Consider the following 16,043-nt stretch of genomic DNA (forward strand, 5'->3'; position numbering starts at 1 on the left):
TCTTTATTAAATTTAAGTCATTCATTTTGAGTGACAGCGTCCTCCTATCTTTACTAGATTGCATAACGTAGTGTACAGTGTGTGTCTCGTTGCTGACTCTTAGTGGGATGTGTAATTTGCTTATTTTGGCTTTAGCGACCTCAGTGCTCATGAAGATTACTCAAAGTTCTGAGTGTTTCTGTGCGTGCCTTGGCTCTCTGTTCCTCAGAGAACAGCAATTGCCAGCCTTTCGCATAGAACCTCAGCACTTGGGTTATTTCAGATAATAGGGATGACGCAAGCCAGCTGACAGTGAGAGGAAGGTTTAGAGGGAACAGGCTGATGTGCGATATAAAATACTCGACACGAGAGGTGATTTACTTCAATGTTCACCGAGATGCGTCATTTCTCATAGTGTGTTCTCAGGGGAATGCCAGGAGCTGTCATCACTAAAATTCCCAAATATGATAAAAGTTAGCTTGAAATGTTCCCATGATTTGGTAAATGATGCTTTTGTCCCATGCTGTTTTGTTTTTATGGTGATTTTGAAATTCTGGGGTTTATTTAAATCCATTGTAATTATTTGAGAGAAAGGCTCCTCCTTTATGTCTGCACTGAAGGGAATCAAGAAAACAACATTCCAGAAACCAGATTTGGAGTCAGTTTGAAATGCAACATAGCAAATCGCCAGTAAAAGAAATCTAAAATATGAACAGACACTTGAATGAAGCCACACCGACCATACATTTAGTGACGAATGAATACAGATCAAGTGTAAAAGTAAAAAGTGAACACTATTTATTTTTCTCTATGCTAATTGGCTGAACCTCCAAGAGTGGAAATAAGGTACACTGTGGATATTAGCTTCTGTGATAGTGCCAAGTCAGTTTCCAATGTGCTTAATATGCGTAAAAACGCATATTAAGGGAAATTTGGTGTTTGAAAATAGGGAGTAATAATCTTAAAGGATTTTAGTCATTCATAAATGGTTGTATTCATTTCATCTTGTTAGCTGTGCAACAGGCAAGCTGCCAAAAGTTTTTTTAGTTGATCAGCTTGTGATCGTTTAGTTCCCTGGAAGCTTCAGGCTTCTAAAACTCATCGAGTAGTTTGGTCCAATCTAGTGCAACCAGGTTTTTAAAGTTTTTGCATGTACCATATGTTTCTACATGTCTAATTCTGCATAAACATCCTGTAGGATTGCTTTTTCCCTCTCCTGTCCAACTGGAGAAACAATTACACTTCTTACTCTATTGATAATAATAGAGTACACTGCACCACAGATACGAAAGCTGGAGGTAGGAAAGCAAACAGCCTCACAGGCTTTTACTCACTTTCCTGTTCTAGGAAAAGTGGACAGACCCAAAGATGCTCCTCCTTTTGTAACCAAGAGTTGTCACAGACCATTCAAGAGTGTTTTTAGATGAGTCCAGTGGCACAAAAACAGGTGAATAAGCCATCAAGCTGCTGTAATTTAATATCACATGAGCAACAAGTATTTCAAAAAGAAATACTGCATCTTAAAAAGGAAGATGTAAAATAAAAAGGACAAGGACCTAATAAAAAACTTTGGGGAACCCCACAATCCATTCTTTAAACAGGAATTTAAAATTAAACTAAAAAGAATCACAGAGGACCCTAAAGAAATACCTGTATTTGCTCTGACCTTAGATAAGTGACACATTCTGCTAGCATTTGTTCTTTATCCACATAAAGTAAATTACAACAATATTGCCAGACTACTAACTTGTGACAAACAGACTAAAGCTTGAGATGAATGTATAGATTGAGGGGAAGTTAAAACATATTTCCACCACATAATCATAAGGTCTTTTATTAGAAGTGTACACTGATGTCTAGCAGAGCTGAGCTTTCAAAACGTCTCACTGTTTAGGAAAAGGCCTCTCTGGAGCAGAGCCTCGTGTTTATGCGAGACATAAATCTGGACTCTCGGTGGATTTGGATGAAACTTTTGATGTTGTTCTCAACTTTGTATTAGTCATTTGTTCTTTTACATACTGTCCTCTTGCGGCTGTTTTTCTGTCATCCATGTGAACTGTACAATGTTATTCTCGTATGCACAATCAGCAAAAACACCACTAACGAGACAACAAAACGATTATGTTTAAATGCATAATTTGTTCATTCACAAACAGGAAACTTGCTTTAATTGAGGCCAGACTTAGGAACATAAAGTAAGAAAACATATTTATAAATCAATCTTCTCCCCAGCAGTTTGCTATTAGGCTTTGACTGACTGACTGCAGCCTCAAAGCTCCACGTCACCAAATGATCTCTCTGACGTCCCCAGATGCCATTTTATTAATCTTTTAAGCATCTGAGATTATGACTAACTGTGTGACAAATCAGACATGAAGGCTGAGGTTGACCTCAGCTCGAGCGACCCCGGCAACACGTCCAGCGCCTCACTGCGCTTCCCGGCTGATTCAAACATGTGGTTGTGTTCACGTGTCTTCTTCTGCGTTTTGGCACTAAGCGTTCAGTCGTTATGTGTCGGCTGAATTCAGCGCCTGTGTTTTAGACGTCTTATGTAAGATTGCGACACAATCAGTGTGTTTCCCTCCCCATCTGCCTGGCTTCTGGTTTCTCTTTTTAAATGTTGTTTTTCCTAATTTCTCTTCTTTCCCCTCCTAAAATCAGTAATGAGATTCTTTAAAGAGCTCTTCCCAGTCATTATCACATTCTCCAGTGTCTCTTTTGTTGAGTACAGTTTGAATTTTGTTCTGAATGCAATAGTAGTGTTATCACTCCCAGGCATCCCTCAGGCCCCGCCGCAGTCCTCTGGCGAGCGAGCCATCCACGTCAAATACGTGACTGCAGTGTGAGGACAGTGTGTGTGTTTATGTGTGTATGGGACGGTTATGAAATGTGGAGGAGGCACATGGGGCAGGATATGAAGTCCTTTATTTATGAATAACAGATCCTTAGTTATCTCTTCTAACTGCTCTCCTTTAGACTGTACGTTAGTGGCTCATAAACCTCAGCTGATTCATGTTACCTCGTTGTCAGAAATGTTTTTATTTTCAAGGAGCCACACACCTTAAAAGGATGCCTTCGTCTTGCAGAGAGCCCTTCACTTTTAAATGGGCTCTTATAAGAGGGTGAGATTAGTTAGACACACTACTCCAAAGAGTTTGTTTTAAGAGATCACCTAAATCTTACACTGATGGCCATTTATGCTACATAAGACCGGCTAGCATTGCTTCAGAGATTAGCAATTACACTAAAAGCTTCCACAATCATCATGTTGCATGAAGGTGCTCTAAAAAGAACCCATCATCCTTGATGAAAAACATGCTTCAAGTCCCCTTATAAGGGCAGCTTAGCATGTAGGTTTCAGATGAATTGCTGCAGCGCAGAGTAAACATGGTGAAGGTACAACTCCCACCAGACTTGCTGGCCCTTTGATAAGCTTTTCCAGTTCCTGCTTGCATAATCTAACAAGATTATCAAGGGTTCTGGATTGTCTCTTCCACTCTTCCACATTTTTACATAAAATATCCTCACTGTACTTAGCAGTGAACATGAACTTCTCTTCATGATGTTCATCTTTTTTTACTGCCACAACATCAGCGATGATATGGCAAAGTAAGTAGTAGAACAAAAACATTCCCCTTCTATATTTTGTGGAATGCTACCACAGATTGAAATAGTGAAAGTGACAAAATGAAATGAGGAAGCCGAGACAAAAAAAATCTGTCTTGAATTTGTTTAGTAGATTTCAGGCATCTTAAGTAATTCTATAATGGGCCTTGTTAAATAACAGCTTTGCTAATTTCATTGGTAAGAGAAAAACAGAAGAAATGCTTCCCGTATATATTAGCAGCCTGCACATGTGTCGGACAGCGCTCCATTTTGGAATGGATATGTGATGGCAAGATGGCTTACAGACGTAGGGGGCTTCCCTGTATTTTTGAATCCCCTTTTCCCTGGCAACAAGGGGGAAAACATCAGCAACAAAACTGTGAGACCTGGGAGGATTTTTCCAAAGAGAGCCCCGCTCCCAAAATCCCCTCCTCCCACATATTCCTCAGATCTTGAGTTTGTGAAACCCTGACTCCCCTTTCCATAGCTCATCCATTATTGAATTACAAAAATAAAGAAAAGTGGAGATCCTTACACCCAAGGGATCCAATGACTGACAGATACCTGGTTGTGGTCTTTGTTACCTTGGCAACTTCACCGGAGGGGGATAGAAGTGTTTGCACAGCACATGGCCATGCGACCTGGAGTTGGTGGTGTGTACTGGGTGGTGGAGTGGGCAAGTTTACAGGGGGCTGAAGATGGGTACCAGAGTCAACAACGTCAGACAAGTAGCCCCTTCATGGAACAGTCACTGTGATATAGACACTGTGTGACCACATGTTGCAACAGAAGTCAAGCCAAAATCCCATAAATCACCAATTTGCTGAACAGAAGGCAAGACGTGGCTTTGACAAACATTTTTTTTATAGTGTTACATTTATGTTGAGAAATATTCAATTCCCTGTGGCAAAACCTTTAATAAGAAGTCCAAGAAGTGCTGATTTTGCACAGCAGAATCAACCCATATGCCCTCAAAGTTTCAAGCCAACTGACACACATCTGGAGACACACATACCAATTCACAAGTGACATTCTGCAAACATCAAAAGCCTTGGAAATAACGCACTTTTTGGGAATATTTGACAAGAGGCACGCTTTTCCCTCACACAATGAGTGAGTGGTCTACCGGGAATCAGTAATGCTGAGCTCATCACTTTGCATAAACTTCATCCAATAAAACAATTTATGGTTTTTCTGCTGATGTACAGCTGGCAGATGGTCTGCTAATGGGTTTTAAATGTGCCGTCTCTGGCCTACAGAGGAGGGGAGACAAACAGAAAAAACCCCTGAAGTTAGCAAGGAACGAAAGAGTGTGACGGAGTTCTGATTATGAGCGCATCCCAATCTCTGATTTTCTGCAGCGCTTCTAGCTCCTTCCAGTGAGTTGGACATCACTGGAGCTTGGTTTGCCAGTTTTGGGGAGTGCCGAGCCAAACACCAGCTGACTTTGATATGTTGGCCTGGTGACACATTCACAACATCCTTTGACTTGTTTCTAATGGAGGGTGACATTAAAGCAAAAGGCCACCCAGTTCAAGATGTTTTGTTGCTTCTACTTTTCCATCTAACATATTTGACTTTAATCAAACATTTGAAGGCATCCATCTGTTAAGTTTGCCACCAACTATCCTTGAAATCATTGAAGTATACCATCTATGACTTACTGACATAGTTTGTTGGGTTTCTCAGTAAATTTAGTGTTCCTTTAAACACATCAATGGAAACTCGTACATTATTATATATAAGACATCCTGGTTACCTTAAATCCAAAGCTATTCATTTTAATCAAATAAATAAAGAAAATCCCTGAGTTGGAATTTCTGAGAGAAACTTTTCGCTGTAAAATTGCCATTATGTTTCCCTCTACTGCTTTGTGAAAACCTGCTGCTACGCTGGCAAATTACTCCCACAGTGGAGCTCTCTGTGACTCATCATGGCCCACGCTGTTTACATTTTAAACTCGCGGCCTGTGACTCAATACAAAAGGTCTGTGGAAAATGAGGAAAATGGGACATGTAAGGAGGTGTGGGGTTTCACAGAAGGTCAAGTAAGTGTGTAGATTTGGGGCCAACGGTGGCTCTCATGTGATTTGCATGGAGGAGTACGTTGGTGTGTTGGAGGAGCTTTTTGCAGTGCATCTGTTTACGTTCTTGAACTCTCCCCTCAGTGTCTGTTGCTGCCTGCAGTCCGTTTGGCTGTCAGCCAGAGACCACTTCAGATAAGTCTTAACAAGTTTATCTGATGGTGCCCATTTACTTTGAAGTGCCTTTGGTTCAGTGATGGATGGTCATTGTTATAGATCTGGACAACCGAGTCTGTTGTTCCGGACCCATGGTGGAGGGAGGCCTTCACACTGTCAAGTTATGGTCAGGAATATTGTTTTCAGAACTGGCCTGTTGGTGGAGACAAACATGAATCTAATTTTACAAACATGACAAACATGAAGATAAAACCTTTCATAGTTTTTTTTTTGTTTTTTTCGAACTGTCATTGAAGTAGTGTGGAATAAGCCAACACCTCAATCCCAAACAGAGATATGTGTTTGGGGATATGAACAATTTGGATGGCGGCATATATAGATTATTTCAAAAGTCTTAATCTTCATGCGTCAAAGTTTACTTTTATCTTAAATAAATAAGTGTTACTTAAATCTTTAGTAATTATTGTGACATAGCAGCATTTTAAGTTATCAAAAGTCCATTTAAATGTGTGATGAGAATTTTAATTAGATTCACCAGTTTAATATATATTGAATAATAAGTTAGGACATTTGAAATATACTAAAAATAATATTTGATATCATGTATCACTGTAGGCTGTCAATGACAGGAAGGTCATTTTAAACTTGCTCTAAGGAGGAAAATTTAAAAAAACAAAGTATGGAGCAGATGGAAGAGGGTATAATGGAAGAGAAAACTAAGGAAGTCGATTAATCATGTCAATAAATGGTAAATATTCATCAATTTTCTTTCATTTACAGAATATGTGGGTGCGGGGCCCATCTAAGAATATCCTGTCCAGGGTCAAGGCAAAGCTGTCAGCTGGCCTGGATGTGGACGTCATGGTAGGATGTGCTTTCTATTGGAGTTTCAAACTTTAAGATATTATGTGTCAGATGGCAAATTTATGATGAGTAGAACTTCATACAAATAACCTGTTGCACTGGCCCCACATTTGCTAAGATTCTGATATTTTTGTGCTACATTATGTTGACATATGACGGATTTTCATTAAATATTTTTACTTAATCTGCTTGAGAACCTCGTAAAGTGAGATGGTAGTGCTCCCAAAAATAATAGAAATTGTGACTTTTGGTTCAACGAATCAACCTCTTAGGGCCTCAGAAATCTGTTTTACTTGTTACAGTTTTAACAGATTGACCTCGAATGCCACAGAAGTTATTGTTATTCCTGCTAAAGCACTTTAGAAGAGCCCTCTCACAAAACCAAGTCCAGGCTGCTGTCAATTGTACAAGGGAAGAAATATTTTATTCACCATTTTGCGAATCCACAGTAGCTTAAATTGAAGCCAAAGTCTAATAAAATAAATATATTCACAAATAATACCAAAGCCTTTACAGTCTGTTTGAGAGGCTATATATGTTTCTTTTTATGCTCATTTATCCCTTGTAAAGAGAAGAACTGTAATTATAAATGTTATTAGTAAACTGGTTTATTTTTTGAGCATATAGAGGTAAAAGAAAGGTGGCAGTAGCAACTGGATGTAGTTTTAGCAGCATGGAAGGTGTTGGCACCAGTAAGTAGCCTAAGTATCAGTGGCCCCTGGCTACAACCACCAATGGTTGTAAGTAAAGCTAGCTTAAAGCACAACTAAACCATAAATGCCAATAAGCTCACACAAGGCATTGATATAACAGCAAAGAATCGTTTTCCCTCTACATCTTGTGGAGGCAAAGATAAATCCAGAGACTCAATGACATAAGGTGCATGCGCTCTATATCCCATGTTTGAAGAACAGCAATTGAACTTTTTGATCATAATAAAGACATATTTAACTGAAGAAACAGTTCGTCCTGGACTTATTCTGTTGGATTTTGGCTGATTATTGTAAAATCTCAAGGGTTTGTGTTTATATGAGCTCTTGTTTTCTTGCCAAAGCAAAAGAATGAGAAGTATGACCTTAAATTTCTAATTCAGAACAGATTCTTCTCTTTGTAAGACTTCCTGTTTTGGATTCTCATTACATCCATGAGTTACAGTCATGATTTGTGTTTAGAATTAATGTGGGCATGCTCTACTCAATGCATGTCAGAAAACCTTGCACAGCCTCCTGTAAAAACATTTGACACTCAAAGTTGGTGGTTGCTGGCAGAGTACGTCTTTAAGAGTCTACATGCCCTGTAGTCAGCTGTGCTCTCAGTGCACGGGGGCGCAGGGGTCCTGTAGCCCCGTCTGTGTCTGTCTGCCATTAAGATGTCGCCACTCTGGCCCACAAAGCCGCTAATAGCAGGGTCTTGAAGGAGGCTGTTTTACACAAGGGGAATCTGTGGCCACAACAAGGTCACTCTTTGGTTTGGAGGGAAGACGTAGAGGTCTGCATACCATCTCATAACCCGTCTCCTGTGTGCTACAGTGCACTCCAGAAGAAGAGTGCACGGCAGCTAAGTGCACGTTGGTGATAAATGATACGTCTCCGTATTTTGTTATCTGTGTAAGCCGCCGTACCTGAGGTTTCAGTTTCTGCTTGGATTATAGACAGTGCAGAGAGGGCCTCACATCTGGCAGGCTGGCCGTCAGCCCGCCCCGGTGATGGGGTCCAGTTGTGGCAGTGGGCTCCAGTTGTCAGCGGGGGGAGGGCCGAGTGGAGGCGGTCCAGCTGGTAATGCTTCATCCTGCAGACCTAAATGGAAGAAAACAGAATAAGCATGTTCAAAAGTTAACACATGCTGTTTTATTGCACATTGTAGATAACCTTTACTTTTAAAATGTAGGGGAAAAGAGAAGGCTTTTGATTGCTTTAAAGTCTACAGAATAAGACTTTAAAGCTTTAAAGTACTCCCTAAATCCTAATTGTGGAGATGTAAGGCCTTTATGTAATACATGAATGTTCAACACTAAATTTCATAAGAACTTGTATGCCTCTTTGTTTTTTTCTTGTTTTAACATCAATAGCCCTTGGGGACTCAAATAATCCTGAAAAAAACGTTTCTAAAATGATGACTTTAGTAAGTCACCAAAGTCTGTAGAGAGCTTTTAGATGGCTGATCACTTCTGGAAAGGTGCATTGCTATTTTGTATTATTTTCATTTGCAAAAAAAAAAAAGGTTCTCAACTTGGTTCACTTAAATCCTAAAAGCTTTAAAAATGGTAACCGTTTCCAGACTGGTGGGGTGTCAGTGATTTTATTTCTCATCTGTTCTTAAATTCCTTTAGATCGCAGCCTGATGTCTTGCTTTTAGAGATCTTTTAGCCCATTCCTGCCTTGTTGCTAGACAAGAAGAGAAATTGGTTAAAAAACGCTTTTTGCATTTACCTAGGTTCCCTTCTTCTGAGATTAAAATGTGCTTCATAACCTGAACTGTTGAAGTGTAACCAAAAAGTAACAATTGAAGAAATCAATAAGGGGATCAACACTTCTTCACAGCACTGTAGCAAACAGCTAATGTGTTCCTGAACAAGGCAGATGCTTTTTTTGGAGTCAATCCCTGGAAATGACAAAGGAACATTCTGCTCCTCCATCTGGCGTCCACAGCCTACCTGGACGGGGAGAAGGAGGGAGGAAGGAGAGGTCGTAGGGAATGCAATTAGGCGAGGTAAGAACTGAAGAAAAGAAAAAGAAGAGAAAGTTCTGCCCAACTGGCAAAGGAGTAATTGAGAGAAAATAGAGGAGAGACAGTTCAAATCAAGTCAGCACATGTTGGGAGCTATCAAAGCGGCTGGCTGTGAGAGATTTTTGTCACGTTAAAAGGACCATAAAAAGCAAAGAAACTGGTCCAGCGGAGCTAGTGGGTTCAGAGCTGGGTTTACTGGAGGAGGACAACACACTCTGCAGGCCTCTGAGCTGAGCTGTGTATCATTTGGAGTTTGCCTTTGTTTCCTTTCTCTATGGAAAAGGTATACATCTTCCGTCAACTGTTCCATGAGTCGGTTCTCTCCTCTGACCAGGAGACGCTGCCATGCATAAACGCACATGCACTCATAAACACAATGATGCGAGGAGGCCATTCCTGCCAAGATACATAATCATATCTATGACTGTGGAGATGGTCGGTCGGAGGCAGGTTGATGACATCAGAAAGACACCAATGGAGGAAAGAAAATCCTGGAACCTGCACATGCATCAGATCACTTTAAATGAGCAAAAAGATCACGAAACAATCACACATGTTTTAAAAGTACAAATCTAACATGGCATTTTTATGCATAAAACTAATTTTTTGCCCTTCTTTGTGTTGGTTTGTCACATAATCCCAGTGAAGTTTGAGATTATTTAGCAAAATGTAGAAAACTATTTTCTTCTCTCAGAGTTTACATTGCACACAAACACACCTTTAATTATTTTTCTGTTGACCTACACACTCTGTACTGCTTAAACCAACAGCCAGCAGCATTCAGACATTGTTCCAAGCAATTCAAAACATTTGATTTGTGGGTTTCTGACTCAAACACAGGTTGAACGGCTGTGAAAAAACAGCTAAGAAAATGTAGGTCAAACCAGAAAGATGAGAGTCAAGAGATGCCACAGTAAGCTCATTCTGTAGGACAGATTCTTATCTCAAATGGAAGAAATATGCAAGACTGTCTTTATTGAATCCAAAACCAGGGTAAATTTCTTTTCTGGACCAGCGACAGTGTTAGGATCAGTGACCCAGAATCAGTCCCAAACATCTACTAGTGAAAACATATTTCATTTTCCAAAATAAATGAAGCAAAAGGAGGAAAATGAAGGATGCACTCCAGTTAGCTAAAGTGACGTGAAGTATTCAGGAGATTGGGTGTACTTGCAAAGTATATTGAGCCTATAATCATGGTTTTTACTGTCATGAAAGTGGTTCTCTTTTGCTGAGAACATATAGACTGAACACATACCCAGTTCTGGACCAGATTGTGTTAAGAGCTTTGGATTAAATCATCCATGAAAAGCTCCATCCTTTCAATGATTTTTATTCCTGATGATGTCTGAGGGAACAAACTAAGGCTGACCCAATGGCCTAATGTCGGACAGAATTAATTCGATGTCCACCACGGCAATTTATAAATACTCCGACGTTTTTTTTTCTCACATTAACCATGGTCTTCAAAATCAATGAAGCACATTTTGATGATCATCACTGGCTCAATGAGACACTGTTGCTCAAGCACATAAATCGTGCAGATGATTACTCTCCCCACCTGCAAATACTATCAGATCTGGTTTGTTTCTATGCCAGTAATAAGCACCTGAGACAGCCAAGTTCAGATGGAGAGAGACCAAAAGGTATGAACTTCAAGATGATGAAATCCGTGCAGCACACAAGTAAGTCAGGTCTGAACATTGTGTGCTTCTGCCTCATCCTTGCCCCATTCACACACACACACACACACACACGTGCTCGCATAACTCTGTTACGCAACTTGCTTGGTCAATGATAGCAGGTGAGCAGTTTATGTTTGGCTTTGGCATTCAATGTCAGAAGGAAGAAGACATTTTAGCAGTGTCCCCACAACTTTTAATGCCTCATCACAGATGATACCAATCAGGAATAACGACATACAGCTTTTAAGCATTAGAGTATGAGGACAGGATGACCCTAACCGCTAGTTTAAAACTACCGGTACAAGAATAAAAAGAGCCTATTTTGGCTAAAAACATCCCAATGGACTATGTTTTTTTAACCAGTGTATGTTTAATGCCTTTGCTCATCCCTCAGACTGAAAGCTTTTGACAGGCTTTTGCATCTTTCCACAGGGCTGCAAATGTTGATAGGCCTGTTTTGAAAATGCTTTTGTTAAACTGTGGAAAAGTACATTTTGCTTCAGTGAGACGACCTTTGGGGAAGGGAACAAACATCATAATCTTATTGTTTCTCCTGTTTTAAGTCATGTCTGTATTGACAGGAAATACATTGTCACCAAATGCAGCCTTCTGCTCTGCCTGCTTGCAGCCACCATAACAAGATGGCATAAGAAAAGATGATATCTAAGGAAAACGATGTTCTCACACTATTCTGTATGTCAAATTCTGAGTTCTCAAAATTTGACATACAACACACTGGACAGTAAATAAAAATTGTGGACCCAATTATTGTTTTCTAAAGCAGGTTCTTTAGATCCAAATGAAAGAAGAAATTAGACAGTTACAATGAATGAGTAGCTTTTATAAAAATAAGTAAAGGCTTACTGATATCAACGTGAAACAAGTTAAGAATCACAGGAGAACCATCTGTGGACATTAGAAGACACCAGCAAAGAATGACGGAAACTAAACGATGCTGGACAGGTTGATCAGTGGACTGAACACAAATGGGCTGTGAGCCAAATGAGGAAAAGCTGAGGGAAAGTGAAAATAAACAAAAAAAACTACATAAGATCTAAAGAACCTGAAAGAGTACAAACCAGAACACAGCAGCAAAAACAGGGAAACGGTAAATAAACAGGTGAGATAGTTATGAATTAGACAGTAACCTTAGTCTAAAAGAGTCAACTAAAGATTACAACACAAATCAGAAATACTGAAAGAACAGAATGCAACTCCAGGAATCCCAAAACTAGATGAACCAAATAAAGACGACAAAAGTGACAAAATCAACGTAAAAACCCCACGTGTGTGTGTGCGCCATAAAAACTTTGTTTTGCAAAATTGAGAAAGGTATTCTTAATTTTGCCATTTCCATCAACCTTTTGTAATGCAATACATCAAACTAGATGTTAAAAATGTTGCTGGTTTGCTAATGAACACAATGAACATGTTACTGTGTTGTAAAACAAAATAAGCATCTTTGCACTATGACAACCTGTCTGTTTCTCGTCATATAAATCAACAATTTTTCATCCTTTAGGTATTCTAACGTTTATATATTTACACTTACTGTCTACTCTTGTAAGCATATGAAATTGAAGTCAAATTCCTTGTGTGTGTACACAATCTTGACCAATCAAGATGATTCTGATGCTAATGAATGTAGTTTGTGATTTGCGTTAAGTATTGCTGCTCAGTCAGACTGTAAGGCTTCCAATGATCAAAAGTTTACATCTTTATTTTCATTTCAGTTATTTATGGTTGCAGCAAAACCAGCCTAGAGCGTACAATAAAAATGAAAAAAAATTTTTTAAAAAGTAGTTGAAACCCAGTGAAAATTTACCAATATGGTACCGCAGTTTTCCTATAATTCCTGAGATCGTTCCTGTCCTGGACAAACGTACAAATTTGTGTGGAAATCATGGAGTTGAAATGACATTTTCATACACCTGGATAAGTATGCCCCAAATTCTGATTTTATTTCCTTTTGCAAATGTCTCTTATGACCAATAATATCACAGTCTCTGGCAGACCTTTGGAGTCAGAAGTGACATTCAACTCCACTGGGTGTCCCAGTCCACCTGTAATATCAAAAAGTCACTAAGGGAGATGTCAATCCCATCTCTACTGCCTCATAATTTAAAATCGTTTCCCGGCTGTTCCGAGTGCCAAGGGATGCCTGAGGATTGTCGGCACCTGTAGGCCCACGCATGTATGGCAAAGAACGGGCCCAAAAAATTCTCCTTTAGGCTGAGGTTTTACAAAGAGGTTGGTGCTGTTAGATAGATCAACCAGTGGAATTTAATTTCAGATATATTAGCCTCTGGAGAGCTCAGCAAAAATACAATAAAATACATGAGGGGTGAGGAATGTGTCAGTGAATTCCTGCAGTATGTGTGTGCATCTTGGGAGAATCTATACGAATCCAGGTAGGATTTCTCTCCACAGGTGGGACCAAACACACAAAGGGGAAGTTACATAACAGCTCATAACTTACCGATAAAACATAACGAATGTCGGGGTGTGTGTGTGTGTCACTAACCGGAGCCACTAGCTGACCCACAAAGTTCTGCTGCCAGAGTCAACATGTGCTTTGTAAGCAAGTGTTGAACTTGGAAGCAGGCATTGTTACTTTCAGCAGGGATTTGATTATGATGTGGTGTACGTATGAATGAGGAGAGAAGCCATGTCGCGGCCAGCTCAAGTTTTATGTCACTCCTCCATGTGCTTCGTATTAAGGCCTTGTTTTATATTTTGTGGTTTTTGTGGGGAGGTGGAGGCGCAGCTGAATTGACTCCTCAGCTTGTTTTTAATGGAGTGCCGCTGGCTCACATGTCAATTATTAGAGATTTGAAGCTGTTACACTGAAGCTTTGATTACTGGGAAATGTCTTGATTGACAGGGGACCTGATACTGGAACATATGATGTGTTGAATGAAAGGAGAGTAAACCAGTACCGCTATGTAGTGAGCGCACTTCATAGCTGTTGAAATAAGCAGTCGGGCCAGGCTTTTCACCAGAGACAAATTTTAAGTGATAATATTTTTATGATTAAGTCCAACTGTGGTGATGGAAAACAGAAAGTTCACCCCATATCTTATATTTTATACAACACGATATCAAAATATTTCTAAATATTTGGCAGAATAAAGTAGGCGCACTCTTGACCTAGATGCTGCAAATGAAAGTGTATTGCCTCCTAGGAAAGAGTTAAGACATTAGCAGCCTAAATGGAAGCAATTGATGCTGCACAGTAAATATGAGAAGGGTTATGAGGCCATTTTACAAACAATTTTAACTCTATCATTCTACTGTGCAAAACACTATTTTCAAGGGGAAAGCAATTTAAGGCAGGTACAAATTTTTCCAGTAATGGATATTTTTGTTAAATCCTCCCAAAGTCAGAGCAGTACAGATTGTAAGGGGCGTTCAAAGAGCTGCTAAAGGTGGCATTTAGTTTTTTTCAAAATTTCTTCAAATTGGAAGAAGGTACAGAGATTTTCTTTTAAAAATTGGTAAAGACAAAATTTTAATTATGCCCTGAAGTATAACAACTCTAAAACTGAAAGAGTTTCTCTCTCTTTATGATCACTTTAGCTGGGCAGGATTATATACAGTGGGTTTTTTTCCCCTCGTTGCATTAAATGCTTTAAGACCAGAAATAGATTTTTGTTGTCTTATTGTTGTCTAACAGCTGAGAAGGTTTTATTCTTGGAAGAGAAATCTAAACAAAAGTTAACAATGGTGGTGCTGACAGCAAAAACACACTGTCAGCATTTGCCTTGAAATGGCTCGTCTGCCACAACAAAGTCTTTATAACTTCTGTATTGCACAGCCAAATAGTTCATCAAAATACGGTACTTCTGGAACTAATCTGACAGTTTGGCTTGCCATGAAGCTAATACATTAAAACGTTCATCTCAGCATCCCATATGCTGGACAACTTCAAAGCCCTTCTTTTGAAGTGTGTCCTGACAAGTCTAGAGGTTCTAGAGACGCCTTAAAGAGACCCTCTCTGTTGCTCAGGGAAGAACATACAGAATGTACAGTTCGAAGTGGTAACATAAATCTAGGTTGTGCACTGCTCTGAAGAAGCTGCATGACTTGACAACTGTGCTAGTCCGTGCGTCATAACCAATAAATTTGCTCTAAACAAAACAAAAAAAAAAAGTTCTTAAAAGTTTAGAGTCCAACTATAAATGTCCAGCAAAGAAACAGTTTGTTCTAAAGATTGACTCAGAACGCAGTTATACAGTTTGATATATAGTTTCATTTATGGTGGTTTCTCCTCCTTAAAAGTGCCACGACAATTACACACTCCTAGAGTGATAGTACCACCATTGTACGGGTTCATGGTGTCTTTTTGTCTGTTCTTTTTATGCTGTGACTGGACAATGGGATATTGTTAATAATCCTTCTGCCCCAGGAAAGATGCTTAATGAAAAGGCTTCTGCCATCGCTGCTGCTACATAAACAGACCGGGTTGGTAAGGAAACAAGACAGTAGTCATTAAGGATTAGAGTCATGTTTGCTCGCCTAAGGGTTGCTGAGTGAGGATTTCCCTGATTGTCAGGCAGCGGAAAGCAAAGCGAAGAAATGCTGCGAACGCAAAAAAAGGTTAACTCTGACAGCACAGCAATCATCAAGACAACAAATCAATGTTCAAAGTGTGTACAAGTCAATATGAATACATTAAAAGCACAAGCTTTCACTCTCTGACAAGCATGTGTTTACAGATTCACCGCTTTGTTGGTTCTGGACGGCTCCAGGTTAGCTTTACCTGAGGCTCCAGTTGAGATCGTACATGTATCTGAATCTGTAACACTGCTTGTCAGCGTCTAGACCTCAGAGAGTCTCAAACACAGAGTTGTTACTGGAAAAAGCCAATTAAAGTGGTTTACAACTTTAATTGTAAACCACTTTAATTGTAAACCACTTACAATTGGAAGTGGATGAGATTATACCACTGACTGACTGTGTGAAACGATACATGCCTAAAC

Source organism: Xiphophorus hellerii, chromosome 24 (genome assembly GCF_003331165.1).
Source record: "Xiphophorus hellerii strain 12219 chromosome 24, Xiphophorus_hellerii-4.1, whole genome shotgun sequence".
Taxonomy (NCBI): Eukaryota; Metazoa; Chordata; class Actinopteri; order Cyprinodontiformes; family Poeciliidae; genus Xiphophorus; species Xiphophorus hellerii.